Source organism: Mandrillus leucophaeus, unplaced genomic scaffold, assembly GCF_000951045.1.
Source record: "Mandrillus leucophaeus isolate KB7577 unplaced genomic scaffold, Mleu.le_1.0 Scaffold349, whole genome shotgun sequence".
Lineage (NCBI taxonomy): Eukaryota > Metazoa > Chordata > Mammalia > Primates > Cercopithecidae > Mandrillus > Mandrillus leucophaeus.
Window position 1 is genome coordinate 1,302,250 of NW_012103687.1, and position 16,644 is coordinate 1,318,893.

General features: G+C 52.1%; 1 long non-coding RNA gene and 2 gene segments (V, D, J or C); all 3 read right to left on the reverse strand.

Moving 5' to 3' along the window:
* Positions 1-16,644, reverse strand: part of LOC105546087 — a 237,444-nt gene that overhangs the window by 23,327 nt on the left and 197,473 nt on the right.
* LOC105546086 overlaps positions 1-16,644 on the reverse strand; it is a 619,418-nt gene that overhangs the window by 12,464 nt on the left and 590,310 nt on the right.
* On the reverse strand, positions 1,877-12,700 carry LOC105546084. The gene is made up of 2 exons (XR_001007044.1): positions 12,605-12,700; positions 1,877-2,405 (listed from the first exon to the last, which is right to left on the reverse strand). It is a non-coding gene; the product is annotated as an uncharacterized LOC105546084 (long non-coding RNA).

Genomic DNA, 16,644 nt, shown 5'->3' on the forward strand with positions numbered 1-16,644 from the left:
TAAATGGACCAGGATTCAACACCAGACCTGTCTGACCAGAACCTCTTCCCTCTACACCCAGGCACCTGCAGCTTGGGAAGACCCTCAGGGTTGGACTCACTCACACCTCAGATGACCCCCAGCTCTTCCCTCTGCCACCTCCTAGGGAAGGGGCTGTAGAGCATCAACTCACTGTGACATCACCTACCCCTGATACAGGCCCCGAGACCCCAAATCTAGGTGACACTTAAAACTTCCTCTGTCGAGGACTCTCTCCCCTGCCTGGTACGAGGAGTACTCCAGGCACATCAACCACTGGTGTCCAGAGAGGGGGATCTCTGTCCTTGTTGTCCCTGAAGTCATTTTTCACAACTGGAAACATCTTCTGTCTGGATCAAACAATAAGACCCCTGAAGTCACTCTGACCCCCGCTTAAGGGGTCCCTGGGAGCCTTGAAGACCCCACCTCCTCTGATGATCATGGGTTGCAGCCTCCACCCCAGCTCTTCTCCAGGAAATAGGAGAGGTTCCTGCTCCCTCTGTAGATGTCATGGACTGGCCCACCTGGCAGGGGGTCTTCTAGCTCCCACTACTGATGAGGAAACAGAGGCTCAGAGAGAGAGAGAGAGAGTTCCAGGGCCCTCACTACAGCCCTGGAAAATGCCCGTCGCTGATTCTGGTGGGCAGACTAGCTGAGGCACAGGGAGTTTAGAAGCAAATCTAGTGGAAGTGAATGGGCAAAGGGAACTAGGATTTCAGACTCCCAGCCCGGATGTTGGAGTTGGCCAGGGAGATGCAGTCAAGTGGGGTCTAGCCAGCTTGAAGTCCATATGCCAACAGCCTGGGTCACTGTGGGCTTGTTTCCCAGCTAGGGTCAGAGAGCCCACCTGGCATCTGAGGGGGATTGGGATCTCTACAAATACGAGACACAGGGACTGGCCTGGTTCTGTAGGGAAGGTTCTGCAGCTGGTGGGATAGAAGCTTCTGCCCAAGTCTCTGGGCCCTGGCTGCTCTACAGAGGCTGGGCTTGGAGCAGAGGGAGGAGTCAGGGTGAGCACAGGGAGGAGACAGGAGATGAGGCAGCAATGATGGTGCTGGGGAGGAGAGAGGAAGCCCCAGTAGAGGAAGGAGGAGCCTGGAGATGCTGCTGGGAAGGACTGGACCAGACTTCCATCCCTCTAACTTTGGCTCAGTCCAAGCAGCAGGGAACCCTGGGAGGCCAGTTCCCTCCATCTGGATGGTCCCCCAACACCACTTGGGGAACCCTCATGTGATCATTTCCATCAAAAGAGGGATGACCCCTGTGGGACTGGGCCAGCTGAGCCCGCATCTCTCATACCTGCTCATGGATTTGGTTGTGTCTAGGGATTTAATAAACTCCTTTCTCTTCCATTATCACTTTTCAGCCTGCAATGAATGTTTGTGCTGAGGACTCAAACCAACTGTGTCAGTGTTAACTGCTGGTTCCAGGACACTCTTTCCCAGGAGGATGAGGTACATGTAAACAATAAAGAATGTCTCTCATTGCTTCAGGAAATTTCTGAAAACCAATTATCCAGGTAAGTGGTCTGCTCAAGAGAGCACACAGTTCTCACCTAGGTAAATTGCTCACTTATCTAATGAATATTTATTGATCAAGACTTGATTCAAGACCTTCCCTTCTCTGTGTCCACCAGGCTGTGCTATGATATCACAGGCCGCAATTCTAATAGGTCCCTTCCTTGTAAGACCTGCCTTTAACTGCTCACATGCATATCCTGAAGCCTCATAAAACCTTCCATTGCCCTGTGCCTTCTGAGACACTAAAATGACTCCATCCTAGGGCTGGTCTCCTTTGATACTAATAGACTTGGTGCTACTTAGATACCAGGATTTCTGAGGTCTTTTGGGAGCTGGCATTTGATCATCAAAGCGACCAGCTCAGTTTATTCTGGGATAAGCTGAGCCTAGAGGTGGGCAGGAAATTGCTCCCATCTCTCGGGAACATAAGGGCAGGGACAGGACTGGAAACTTCCATTCCACATGGAAGGCGCCCTCCTGCTCAGTGTGATGGGGCAGGAGAGAGGGCAGGGCCTTGTGAGCCAGGTCGAGGGGGCAGGTTTCTGTCTCACTCCGCATCTGTCTGTGTCACTGTGTACAGTGTTGCTGTCCCACGCCTGACAGTGTTAGCCTCATCCGGAACCTGGGTCCTGCTGATGGTCAGAGTGGCCGTGTTCCCAGAGTTGGAGCCAGAGACTTGCTCAGGGATCCCTGAGGGCCACTTGCTGTCTTCATAGATGACCAGCACAGGGGACTGGCCTGGCTTCTGCTGATATCAGTGAGCATATTTATCCTCCAATTTATCTCCAGAGCAGGTGATGCTGGCTGGCTGTCCTGGGGACACTGACACTGAGGGTGGCTGAGTCAGCTCATAGGAGGCCATGGAACCTACAGGAGAGAAAAGGGGAGAGAAAAGGCTTGAAACTGAGGAGCTGAACTCCAAGAAAATCTTCCCACGTGCCTGGCCTGGACACAGCTCCAGGGATGAAAGAGCGCTTAGGGCAGTGTGAGCACAGGCGCGCAGTGTGGGGGGATTTCAGCCCCCCAGCCCATCCACCCGCAGCAGCTTCTTGAGCATCCTGCCCACCACAGGCAGGGCCCTGCTGAGCTCAGAGTCAGAGCCAGACTGGACCCAGAGCCCCGAGACTGGACCAGTGGCTGGGACCCGAGGGGCAGCACCTGTGCAGTGAGCGAGGAGGCTGAGGAGGAGAGGGGTCCAGGCCATGACTGAGGCACCTCCGATGCTGCTTCCTGAGACCCAGGCTGGGCAGATTCTTCCAGGCCTCTCTTGTCCCCTTGCTGGAGAGAGTGGCCTGTGTTGCAAATCAGCAGTCAGGGGTTGCTGCGGGAGGAGCTGTGTGGTTTCCAGAGAAGAGCTCAGCACCAAGGGACACAGAGAGGGGCGGGGGGCACCCTGAAGGCCCACCCTCAGCACACAGAATTCTCATTCTCCTTCTGGTCCCAACATCTGGGTTGACATCACCACTGTAGGTTGTGTTCTGGCCTCACTCCTGAGCAGATCTGGCCATGCAGAGCTCTGACAGGAATTCTGTGTGCGTTTTCCAGGTTGTATGATGTGCTGCCCCTGTGGCCATTCCTTGTCCTGCATGGAGATGGCCAGGGACTGACTTACAATGGTGACTGAGGGATTACTCTGAGACCTAAGGTCCTTCCTCTGTTAGATACTGGCTCAGGGTAACTTGGGCAGTTTAGGACTCCAGGAGTGTCCTGTCCTTAAATATTTTGTGGCAAAGTCCACATGTCAGGTGTAGCTCTAGCTCCCCCTCTGAAGGGCACTTTTCAATCCAATGCAGTGACCCTCGTGACCCCACTCTACAGGTGACACCATAAGGCTTGCACATGTGCAGGGACCTGCCATTGCTTCTGAGAGGTCCTTCCCACAATCAAACTTCACCCTTGTCATGTGCACATGAGTGTTGAAAGACCCAGGAGATGCTGTAAGTTCCTGGCCTTGGCTGTGAGCTTCTGGGGTAGGGCACAGGTGCTGTGCCTCAGTATCCCCAGTGTGTGGTCAGGGTCAGGTACAGCTTAGATGCTGAAAGAAGTCTTTGATGTGTAGCAGAATGAGGAGGCTCTCAGAGCAAACAGGAGGGAGATGAAACACATATGCCCATAAGGTAGGATGGCGTTTGTGGCACTGACAGCGTTTGAGCACAGAAGAGTGGGCCAGTGTGTAGGGGAAGCAAAGTGGTGCACCTGTCTCAAATATGCAACATCGGCCAGAGACAGAGCTGAGGAACACAAAGCCTGGAGAATTTGTACCTCAGTGTTGAGGACAATGCTGTAGAAAATGACAACTTTCTTTCTAGTCTGAGGTTGTGGTCACTGACCCTCCCTGCATGTCCGCATCTCCTTGTCACCCAGGTCCACCCCATCTCCAGGTGGCTTTGCCAGGTGACTCTGTTCTGTCCCCTGGTGGCTGCTCCACACTGGCTGCTGGAGGCTCAAGGGCCTCCTGAGTCTAGGTGTATAATCAGATCTGCTGTGGAATCAGGTCTGTGAACTGCCGGTGCCAATGGAGGAAGTTTTTCTCTTCTCTCTGTGACCCATACCTGCCTCAATACCAGGTGCGAGGGGTGCAGGTTACCCATGACAATATGAACATGACTATTTGGAAGAGGAGGAGGAAGGTCCACCTGAGGGTGCCTGCACATGTCTCTGGATGGTGGGTGGTTATGGGGGTAATACCAGGGCTTGGCACAGAAGGTGGGGATCACAGGACTCAGGGACTAGCTCTTACTGGTGCCTGCTCTGGATGCAGGGCCAGTGTATAGTGGTGACTCCTGCACCAAAGTCAGAGATAGAACATCCACCCAACAAATGTTTATCCAGACCCACTGTAGTCTGGGACACATTGCATGCGGGAATTCAGCAGGGACAAGACATGGCCTTCTTGAAGTGAGTTGTTCATTGTGCTGGTTTGGCCGTGCAGGATAACTGGGTTTGCGGACCCAGCAGACAGTCCCTGTCACCTTCCACCTGAGCATTGTCTTTTATATTCACTGAAAAGACCAGTGCCTGTGATTCCCAGGTCCTGCTCAGCTGGTCTGGCCATGCAGAGCTCTGAGGGAAATTCTGTGTGCATTTTCCAGAGAATCTGATATCCTGCCCATGTGGTTGGTCATTCCTTGTCCTGCCCAGAGGTGGCCAGGGAGTCACATGGCCACTGTGGAATTATCCTCAGGTTCTTCTGCTGTTGGATCCTGGCTCAGGAGTGATGTGGGTAATCTAGGACTCCAGGGGTGTCCTGTCCTTACATAGTTGTTACAGAGTCCAGATGATAGATATAGTTCTAGTTCCCCCTCTAGAGAGTACCTTTCGAGCCAATGCAGTGGCCCTAGTGACCCCACTCTACAGGTGACACCATGGGGCTTACAGATGTGCAGGGACCTGCCATTGCCTGTGAGTGGTGGTTCCCAGAAAAAACATACCCTTGTCATGTGCACACAGAGTGTTGAAAGATCCAGCAGATGCTGTGCGTTCTGGCCTTGGCTCTGAGCTCTTGGCATAGGGCACAGGTACTGTGCCTTGGTATCCCCAGTGTGTGGTCAGGGTCAGGTGCAGCTTGGATGCTGAAAGAAGTGTTTGCTGTGTAGCAGGATAGAAAGGCTCTCAGAGCATACGGGAGGGATATGAAACGCACGTGACCACAAGGGAGGACAGCATTTGTGGCAGTGACAGCGTTTCAGCCCAGAAGAGTGGGCCAGTGTATGGGAGGAAGTAAAGTGCCTGCATCTGTGTCACACATGCAACATCGGCCAGAGACGTAGCTGAGAAACACAAAGCCTAGAGAATTTGTTCCTCGGTGTTAAGGATGATGCTGTAGAAAATGACACCTTTCTTTCCAGGTCTTAGGTGTTGGTCACTGACTCTCCCTGCATGATATAGTTCTAGTTCCCCCTCTAGAGAGTAGCCCACCCCATCCCGACGTGACTGTTCTGCCTCTCGTGGGTCCACGTATAGAATCAGAACCTGCTGCTCAGGTCCTTAATTCCCTCATTCTCCCCTCGGGACTGCCAGCCCCAGGGGAGAAATTCCTCTTCTCTGTGTGGCCCCTGCCTGCCTCAGTACCAGGTGCAAGGGGTGCAGATTGCTCATGACAGTAGAAACATGACTATTTGGAAGAAGAGGAGGCAGGTATACTTGAGGCTGCCTGCACACGTCTCTGTGATTTTGGGGGTAATACCAGGGCTTGGGACCGAAGATGCAGGTCACAGGACTTAGGAACTGGCTCTTACTGGTACCCGCTGTGGATGCAGGGCCATTGTGCAGTGGTGGCTGCTGCACTAATGTCACGCTTAGAGACAAAAGAACATGAACCCAACAATTGTTTATCCAGACCCACTCTGGTCTGGGACATGGTTCATGCTGGGAATTCGGCAGGAAGAAGACACTGCCTTCTTGAAGTGAGTTGCTCATCATGTGGGTTCGGCTGTTCAGTAAACAGTGGGTTTACAGAGCCAACAGACAGTACCTGCCACCTTCCACCTGAGCACTGTCTTGTATATTCACTGAAAACACCGGTGCCTGTGATTCCCAGGTCCTTTTCAGCCAGAATTGACCATGTGGCTCAGGCCTGCTCAATGGAATGTGAGAGTCAATGGGTGAGGTGTTTCTTAGGAAAGTTTTGTAAAGAAAAGAAACCCATTGGATTCATGAGGCCCTTTTCCTCTTGGCTATAGGTGTGATAGCTGGAGCTGGAGCAGCTAGGTCTTCCATCAGCAAGGATGAAAACATCACCAACATAAAAGGGATGGTGGAATAGAGAATGAGAAAGACCCAGTATTTTCATGTAACTGGCGGGTATTGTTGCAGGGAGAAATATGCCCTTAGCTATTTGTGCCTCAGTTTTTCATATATGTGCCTTTGTGGTATAAACACATTCCTGATCAAGTAGAAAACTAATGAACACAAGTCAATCAATTAATAAAATAATGACAGGCAAATAATCCTACAATTGTAAACACTATGCAGACAACGAAAAGGAATTAGGCAGAAAATGACAGGCTGTCTGTATTATAATAAGAGCCTGGAGACACCTAAATTACAAGGTGTCTCTGGAACTGCTATCAGGACTGACAGAAGAAACGAGTTCCGGAAGCTGTGGGGGGAATGACAGAGTCGGGCTCCTGTGGGAAGGCTCTGGTGTGTGTGAGGATCCCAGAGTACTCGGCAAACCTGAAAGGGGTCCCAGATTCAAGTCAGTTTAAGCTCTTTTAGCTATTTTAATAAAGGAGTAATTTGGGGCAGGAGTCATGTGTAGTTATGTGTGATGAGGGGAAATTTCCAGGTAATTAGACAGGTTCTTTGGTGGTTGCTTAGCACATAAAGAAAATTCTAAGACAATGCTGCTAGGACAGGGACAGGGGAGGCCCTGGTGGGTTAAGCCCAGCCTGCTGATCCCTCCCTAGTTCACTTGGGGCTGAAGATCCTCAGGGGATTGGCTCCTGGTTCCTTCAGTCTACCCGGTGCCCACCATGCAGCTCTGTGGGGACCCACACTGCTGCCTGTGCCTCTAGTCCTCGGTCAGCTGTCTGGGATTCCATGTGGGTGAGCAGCACTGCTTTCCTTGAAATTCTACAGATCTAGGACCTGGGAGCACAGAATCTGCGAAGTGCACTTGACAGAGAAGGAAAGGAGCTGAGAGGGAAAGTGATAATCACATGGTCATTTGGGGAGGAGAGAAAAGGGAGGACCACAGAGGCCCTGGACTTGTAACAATAACATCTCTTGGGTCCAGCCTGCTAGGGGAGGGAAAATCCTCAGCCCAAATTGTCAGGGTCCCTAAGGAGAGCCCTTCTCCCAGTCAGCTCTTTCAGCTGCCTGTAGGGGGCGTGCCTGCCACACTCTGGGTTGAAAGGGAGGGGAAAGACCCACACTCTGGGTTGAAAGGGAGGGTCACCAATGCAGGAGCCAAGCTCTCTAGAGACATTTTCCATCCTCTGAAACTGCCCGCTGGTCTCTGCAGAGGCTTAGATTTCAAGTGGCAAGATGTTAGGGTTTGAAATGAATATTTTGTGGAAACCGCGATAAAAACAAAAATCTGGCACAAATTTTCTGTTGTTTGGACTGCAGGAGAAACAGGCAGAGTCAGTTGAAATGAAGGTCACGGTCATCGCTCAGAGGGCAGCTGAGAGTGACATCAGGTTAAGGCTGAGGTTTCTGGCCCATGTCTCCATCTGTTCGTGTTACTGTGAGTCACTGCCAGCTGCTCCCACTGCCATAGCTTGTAGCACAGTAATAGTCGGCCTCATCCCCAGCCTCGACCCCGCTGATGGTCAGGGTGGCCGTGTTCCCCGAGTTGGAGCCAGAGAATCGCTCAGGGATCCCTGAGGGCCGGTTGCTATTTTTATAGATGACCAGTACAGGGGCCTGGCCTGGCTTCTGCTGGTACCAGTAAGCATATGCATTCCCCAATTTATCTCCAGAGCAGGTGATGCTGGCTGTCTGTCCTGGGGACACCGACACTGAGGGTGACTGAGTCAGCTCATAGGAGGCCACAGAGCCTGCAAGAAGAGAAAAGACAGGTGGGCTTGAGAACGAAAAGCCAAGTTCTAAGACATTTCCTTACCTTTTGTACCTGGAATCAAGTCCAGATACTCTGTGGGCCCACAGTTCACTGCATCCCATTGATCTCAGCCCCCGTGGTTCATGTGCATGTAAGGATGAGGACTTTGAACAAATGGGAAAATGGAAGACAGAATTCCCCAGAGCTCTGCATGGCCAGGCCAGCTCAGGAGTAAGGAGAGGATGTCCCAGTCTACAGGGAAATTCTGCTTGCATTCCCCCTTGCTCATGGCAGGTGCAGACTATCAGGCATACCCAAGCCAGTGAGGATAGTGTGTGAGGGGGTGGATTTCAGCCCCACCAGCCTCTCGCCCTGCAGCAGGACAGGCAGGACCCTCCTGAGCTCAGAGTTAGGGCCAGGCTGGACCCAGAACCCTGGGGCTGGGTAGGTGGCAGGGACCCTAGGAGCAGCACCTGTACAGTGAGCAAGGAGGCTGAGGAGGAGAGGCGTCCAGGCCATGGCTGACATGTCCCAGATGCTGCTTCTGAAGCCAAGCTGGGCAGGTTCCTCTCAGGCCTCTCTTATCCCCTTGCTGGAGAGAGCAGCCCATTATGCAAATCAGCAGAGTCAGGGGCTGCTGCTGGAGGAGCTTTGTGGTTTCCAGGAGGGCTCAGCACCAAGGAACACAGAGAGGTTGGGGTGGCTCTGTAAGACCCACCCTCAGCCCATGGGATTCTCTTTCTCTTGCTGGCCCCATAGTCTGGGCTGACATCTCCGCTGTAGGCTATGGTGTCCCGGCCTCACTTCTGAGCTGGCCTGGCCATGCAGAGCTCTGAGGGGAATTCTGTGTGCGTTTTCCAGGGTATCTGATGTCATGCCCCTGTGGTCATTCCTTATCTTGCCTGGAGGTGGCCAGAGAGTCAAATAGCAACTGAAGGATTGTCCTGGGACCTCAGGTCCTCTCTCTGTTGGCACCTGGCTCAGGAGTAGTGTGGGTATTTAGGGACTCCAGGAAAGTGCTGTCCTTAAATGTTTTGTGGCAGAGTCTAGATGTTAGGTGTAGTTCTAGCTTCCCTTCTGGAGGGCACTTTTGAATGCAATAGAGTGACCCTGCCACCCCACTCTACAGGTGACACCACGCGGCAGGCACATCTGCAGGGACCTGCCATTGCTTCTGAGTGGCGGTCGGCAGGAGAAACTTCACCCGTGGCATGTGCACATGGAGTGTTGCGAGATCCAGCAGATGCTGTAAGTTCTGGCCTTGGCTGTGAGTTCTCGGGGCGAGGACAGGTGCTGTACAGCTTCGGTGCTGAAAGAAATCTTTGCCGTCTAGCAGCATGAGGGGGCTCTGAGAGGAAATAGGAGGGAGGTGAAAGACACAAAACGAAAGGTGAGCTCCATGGCAGTGACAGCATTTAGCACAGAAGAGTGGCCCAATGCGTGTGGGGGGCGGCAAAGTATCTACACCTGTGTCATGTATGCAATATCGACAAGAGATGAAGCTGAGAAACACAAGGTTTGGAGAATTTGTCCCTTAGTGGAAAAAATGCTATCTTTCCCTCTGTGTGTCAGCTGATGGTCACTGACCCTCCCTGCCTGTCAGCATCTCCTTGTCACGCAGGCCTACCCCAACCCCAGGTGGCTTGGCCAGGTGACTCTCTGCCTCACCCTTGTGGCTGCTCCGCATTGGCAGCTGGAGGCTCAGGGGCCTCCTTGGTCCAGGTGTGGATTCAGAACCAGCTGCTCAGGCCCCCGATTCCCTGATCTGTGGACTGCTGACCCCAGGGGAGGAATTCCCCTTCGCTGTGTCACCCTTGACTGTCTGAAGACCAGGTACAAGGGTCTCACCTTACCCATGATAATATAAACATGACTGTTTAACCGAGGAGGAGGCAGGTCCACCTGTGGTTGCCTGCACATGTCTCTGGGTGATGGGTGATTATGGAGGAAATACAAGGCTTGGGATGGAAGATGTGAGTCACAGGACTTAGGGATTGGCTTTTACTGGTGCCAGCTGTGGATGCAGGGCCAACGTGCTGTGGTGGCTGCTGCAGCAATGTCAGAGACAAAACAGCATGAACCACAACGAATGTTTATCCAGACCCACTCTGGTCTGGGGTACGTTGCATGCTGGGAACTCAGCAGGAACAAGACACACCATTCTTGAAGTGAGTTGCTCATCATGTTGGCTCCACCGTACGGTAAACACAGGGTTTACAGACCCAGCAGATAGTCCCTGCCACCTTCCACCTCAGCATTGTCCTGTATATTCACTGAAAACACCGGTGCCTGTGATTCCCAGGTCCTTTTTAGCTGGAATTGACCTTGTGGCCAAGGACTGGTCAAATGGGTTGTGAGATTCAGTGGGTAAGGTGGTTCTTAGGAAGTTTTTGTTGTGAAGGGGAGGAACACAACAGATTTGTGTGGCCCTTTTCCTCTTGAATACAGGTGTGATAGCTGGAGCTGCAGCAGCCACCCTGAGGTCTTACAACAGCAAGGATGACAAGACAGCCGACATTATAGGGATAGTGGAATAGGAAGAGACCCCAGTGTGTTCACGGTAGTGATGCGTGTTATTGCAGAAGGAAATATGCCTCTAGCTGTTTGTGCCCATTTTTCATGTGTGTGTTCTTGTGGTTTAAAAGCATTTTTGACAATTAGGAAAATAACACAAATTACTTTCTTAACACAATTAAGAAAATAACAGTAGACAAAGAACTCTATAGTTGTAAACGTTTTGCTGATAATTAAAAAGTTTTAGGCAGAAAATGACAAGCAGGCCATATTAGAATACGAGCTTGGGGATACTTTCACTGGGAGGTGTCTGTGAAGCTGCTGTCAGGTTTGAAAGTAGGAGTGAGTTCCCGGAGCTGTGTGGGAAACGGTGGAGTCACGGCCCTGTGGGAAGTGTCTGGTGCGTGTGAGGATCTGAAAGGGCAGTGGCAAATCTCAAAGAGGTTCCAGATTCAAGCCAGTGTAGGCTCACTGTGCTATTTTAACAAATGAGCAATTGGGGGGCGAGTCATATGTAGTCAGGTGTGGTGACAGGAAATTTCCAGGTAATTAATCAAGTTCTTTGGAGAATGCCTAGCACATATAGGGGCCTCCTGGATGATGCTGCTGGGCCAGAAACAGAGGCGGCTCAGGTGGATTCAGGCCAGCCCGTTGACGCCTTCTTAGTTCACCTGGGGCTGAAGACACTCTGGGGAGTGGTTCCTGGTTCCTCCCCTCCACCCAGTGCCCACCATGCAGCTCTGTGGGGACCTGCACTGCTGCCTGTGCCTCTGGCCCTAAGCCAGCTGTCTGGGATTCCATGTGGGTGACCAGCATTTCTTTCTCTGAAATTTATTTAGGACCAGGGAGCATGCAATCTGCAAAATGCACTTGACAGAGAAGGGAAGAGGCTGAGAGGGGGTGTGACAATCCCAAGGTCACTTGGGAAGGAGAGAGAAAAGGATCACGGAGGCCCTGGACTTGTAACGATAACATCTGGGTGTCTTGGGACCAGCCTGCCAGGGGAGGGCATGGGAAAATCCTCAGCCCGAATACTCAGGGTCCCTCCCTATGGAGACAGCATCTCCCTGTGGGCTCTTCCAGCTGCCTGTAGGGGGCGCGCCTGCCACACTCTGGGTTGAAAGGCATAGGAAAGCCTGTTGGTCCCCGGTGCAGGAACCAAGCCCTCTAGAGATATTTTCCACATCCTGAACCGGCAGGTTGGTCTCTGCAGAGGTTTGGATTTCACGTGGCAAGATGTTTGGGTTTGAAACGAATTCTTTGTGAAAACCATGATACAAATGGAAATTTGACAGGAGTCTCCTGTTGTTTGGGTTGCGGAAGAAATAGGCAGCCTCACTTGAAATGAAAGTCATGGTCATTGCTCAGGGAGCAGCCTGAGAGTGACAGCCAGGTTGGGAGAGAGGTTTCTGTCTCATGTCTTCATCTGTCTGTGTCACTGGGAGTCACTGTGAGCTGCTCCCACCGCCATGGTCTGCAGCACAGTAATAGTCAGCCTCATCCCCAGTCTCAACCCCGTTGATGGTCAATGTGGCCGTGCTCTCCAAATTGGAGCCAGAGAATCACTCAGTGATCCCTGAGGGCCAGTGGCTATCACTGTAGATGACAAGCTCAGCGGCCTGGCCTGGCTTCTGCTAATACCAGAAAGTATATTTATTCCCCAGTTTATCTCCAGAGCAGGTGATCCTGGCTGTCTGTCCCAGGGACACTGACATTGAAGGCAGCTGAGTCAGCTCATAGGAGGCCACAGAAGCTACAAGAAGAGAAAATGGAAGAGAAAAGGCTTGAAACTGAGGAGCTGACCTCCAAGAAAATTTCCCACGTGCCTGGCCTGGACACAGCTCCAGGATGACAGAGCCCTTAGGGCAGTGTGAGCGCAGAAGAGCAGTGTGGGGGGATTTCAGCCTCACCAGCTCCTCCCTCTGCAACAGGGTCATGAACATCCTGCCCACCACAGGCAGGGCCCTGCTGAGCTCAGAGTCAGGGCCAGGCTGGACCCAGAGCCCCGGGGCTTGGCAGCTGGCTGGGACCCTGGAAGCAGCACCTGTGCAGTGAGCAAGGAGGCCAAGGAGGAGAGGGATCCAGGCCATGGCTGAGGCACCCTTGATGCTGCTTCCTGAGGCCCAGGCTGGGCAGGTTCCTCCAAGACCTCTCTTATCCCGTTACTGGAGAGAGCAACCCATGATTTAAATCAGCAGAGTTGGGGGCTACTGCTGGAAGAGCTTTGTAGTTTCTAGAGAAGGGCTCAACCCCAAGGGACACAGAGAGAGGAGGGGTGGGCCCTGCAGACCCAGTCCCAGTGCAGAGAATTCTTCTCCTACTGATCCCATCATCTGGGCTGATGTCTCCACTGTAGACTGTGGGGTCCTGGCCTCACTCCTGAGCTGCCCTGGTCATGCAAAGCTCTGAGGGGAATTCTGTGTGCATCTTCCAGGCAATCAAATGTCCTACCCATGTGGCCATTCCTTGTCCTGTCTGGAGGTGGCCAGGGAGTCACAGTGGCAACCGTGGGGTTATTTTGGGACTTCAGGTCCTTTCTCTGTTGGATCCTGGCTCAGGAGTGATGTGGATAATTTAGGAATCCAGGGATGGGCTGTCCTTTCCTTAAACATTTTGTGGCAGTGTCCAGATTTAGGTGTAGTTGGAGCTCCCCCTCTGGAGGGCACTTTCCAGCCCAGTGCAGTGATCCTCGTGATCCCACTCGGCAGGTGACACCGTGAGGCTTGCACATGCGCAGGGACCTGTTGTTGCTTCTGAGTGGTGGTTCCCAGAAGCAGCGTCACCCTTCTCATGTTCACATGGAGTGTTGAAAGAGCCAGCAGATGCTGTAAGTTCCTGGCCTTGGCTGTGAGTTCCTGGAGCAGGGTACAGGCGCTGTGCCTCAGTACTCCCAGTGTGTGGTCAGGGTCAGGTACAGCTTCCGTGCTCAAAGAAATCTTTGCTGTCTGGCAGAATGAGGAGGCTCTCAGAGCAAACAGGAGGGAGATGAAATAAATGTGCCCACAGGGAGGACAGCATTTGTGGCAGTGACAGCATTTTAGCACAGAAGAGTGGGCCAGTGTGTGGTGGGGAAACCGTGTCTGAATCTATGTCAAATATGCAACATCGGCCAGAGACAAAACCGAGAAACACGTGGAGAATTTGTACCTCAGTGTTAAGGACAGTGCTGTAGATGAACGCCGCCTTCCTTTCTAGGTCTCAGGTGGTGCTCACTGACTCTCCCTGAGCATCAGCTTCCCCCTGTCACCCAGGTCCACCCCCATCTCCAGGTAGCTTTACTAACTGACTCTGCATCCCCTGGTGGCCACTCTACACTGGCTACTGGAGACTCGGGGGCCTCCTGGGTCTAGATGTAGAACCAGAACCTGCTGATCAGGTCCCTGACTCCCTGATCTGTGGACTACTGGCCACAGGGGCGGCATCCCTCTTTTCTGTGTGACCCAAGCCTGTCTCAACACCAGGTGCAAGGGGTGCAGGTTACCCATGAGAATATGAACATGAGAATTTGGAGGAGAAGGCAGGTTGACCTGAGGCTGCCTGCACATGACTCTGAGTTGTGGGTGGCCGTGGGGGTGATATCAGGGCTTGGCACAGGGGAGTGGGCTCACAGAATTCAAGGACAGCCTCTTTTTGCTGACCGCTTTAGGTACAGAGCCAACAGTCAGTGGTGGCTGCTGTTCCAATGTAAGAGACAGAAAAACATGCACCCAACAAATGTTTATCGCCACCCACTCTGGTCTGGGTCACGTTCCATGCTGGGAATTCAGCAGGAATGGGACACAGCGTTCTTGAAATGAGTTGCTCATCATGTTGGTTCCACCGTTCAGTAAACACTGGGTTTGCAGACCAAGCAGATAGTTCCAACCACCTTCAACCCGAGCATTGTCTTCTATATTCACTGAAAAGATAGACCTGTGATCCCCAGGTCCTTCTCTTTTTCTTTTCTTTTTCTTTTATACTTATTTATTTATTTATTTATTTTATTTTGAGACGGAGTTTTGCTCTTGTTGCCCAGGCTGGAGTGTAATGGCTTAATCTTGGTTCATGCAACCTCCGCCTCCCAGGTTCAAGTGATTCTCCTGCCTCAGCCTCCTGAGTAGCTGGGATTACAGGCATGCGCCCCCACGCCCAGCTAATTTTTGTATTTTTAGTAGAGATGGGGTTTCTCCATGTTGGTCAGGCTGGTCTCGAACTCCCGACCTCAGGCGACCCACCCGCCTCTGCCTCCCAGAGTGCTGGGAATAATTACAGGCGTGAGCCACCATGCCCGGCCAATTCCCAGGTGCTTCTCAATGGAGACTGACCGTGTGGTTCAGGCCTGGTCAGTGGGATGGGAGGTCAGTGGGTGAGGTTCTTCTCAGGAAAGTTTTGCTCTTGTGAAGGAAAGAAACCCACTGGATTAATGAGGCACTTTTCTTCTTGAATATGGGAGTGATAGCTGGAGCCGCAGCAGCCACCCTGAGGTCTTACATCAGCAAGGATAGAAACAAAGCCAACATCATAGGGATGGTGGAACAGAAAGTGAGAAAGAGCCTGGCGTCTTTGTGAAAGTGGTGGGTATTATTGCAGGGAGAAATATGCCCTTAGCTGTTTGTGCATCTGATTTTCATATGTGCGCTCTTGTGGTTAAAAAGTATTGCTGGGCCGGGCGCGGTGGCTCAAGCCTGTAATCCCAGCACTTTGGGCGGCCGAGACGGGCGGATCACGAGGTCAGGAGATGGAGACCATCCTGGCTAACCCGGTGAAACCCCGTCTCTAATAAAAAATACAAAAAACTAGCCAGGTGAGGTGGCGGGCGCCTGTAGTCCCAGCTACTCGGGAGGCTGAGGCAGGAGAATGGCGTAAACCCGGGAGGCGGAGCTTGCAGTGAGCTGAGATCCGGCCACTGCACTCCAGCCTGGGGGACAGAGCGAGACTCCGTCTCAAAAAAAAAAAAAAAAAAAAAAAGGGGGGTGGAGTCCAAGCTTTCTAAAAAAAAATTTTTTAACCAAAAAAAATAAAAAAACAAAAAAGTATTGCTGACCCGTTAGGAAAATAATTAACACAAGTCAGTCAATTAATAAAATAATGACAGGAAAGAACCTTACAGTTAGAAACATTATGCAGAAAATTTAAAAGATTTGGCCAGAAAATGACAGGCAGGACATATTATAATAAGAGCCAGGGGATACCTTAATGGGGAAGTGTCTCTGCAACCGCTGTCAGGACTGAAAGAAGGAATGAATGCCAGGAGCTGTGTGGGGAACGGTGGAGTTGGGTCCCTGTGGGAAGGGTCTGGTGTGTGTGAGGCTCTGAGAAGACAGTGGCAAACCTGAAAGGGGTCCTGGATTCAAGCCAGTTTAGGCTCACTGTGCTATTTTAACAAATGAGTAATTTGGGCACAAGAGTCTTGTAGTCGTGTGTGATGAGGGAAAATTTCCAGGTAATTGGGTTCTTTGGTGGCTGCTTAGCACATACAGGGGCATCCAAGATGATGCTGCTAGGCCAGAAAAAGGGGAGGCTCAGGTGTGTTCAGCTGAGCCCAGTGGCTTCTTCCTAGTTCACCTGGGACTGAAGACACTCGGGGGAGTGGTTTCTCTCCTCCGCTCAGAGGCCATGATGAAGCCCTATGGGGAGCTACACTGTTGCCTGTGCCAGCTGCCTGGGGCCCCCTGTGGGTGACCAGCACTTCTTACCCTGAAATTCTACAGATCTAGGGCCTTGGAGCACAGAATCTGCAAAAAGCACTTGACAGAGAAGGAAAGGGACTGAGAGGGGTGTGACAATCCAAAGGTCACTTGCGATGGAGACAAAAAAGGAGGACCATGGAGGCCCTGAACCCATAACAATCGCGTCTTTCTGTGCATCTTGGGACCAGCCTGCCAGGGGAGGGCATGGGAAAATCCTCAGCCCAAATTATCAGGGTCCCTGTTGAGACAGCTTCTCCCCATAGACTCAGCTGCCTGTAGGGGGTGCTCTTGCCACAGTCTGGGTTGAAAGGGAGGGGAAAGACTTGGTCACCAATGCAGGAATCAAACTCTCTAGAGACATTTTCTGTCCCCTGAACCTGTGCGCTGGTCTCTGCGGAGGCTTGCATTTCAAGTG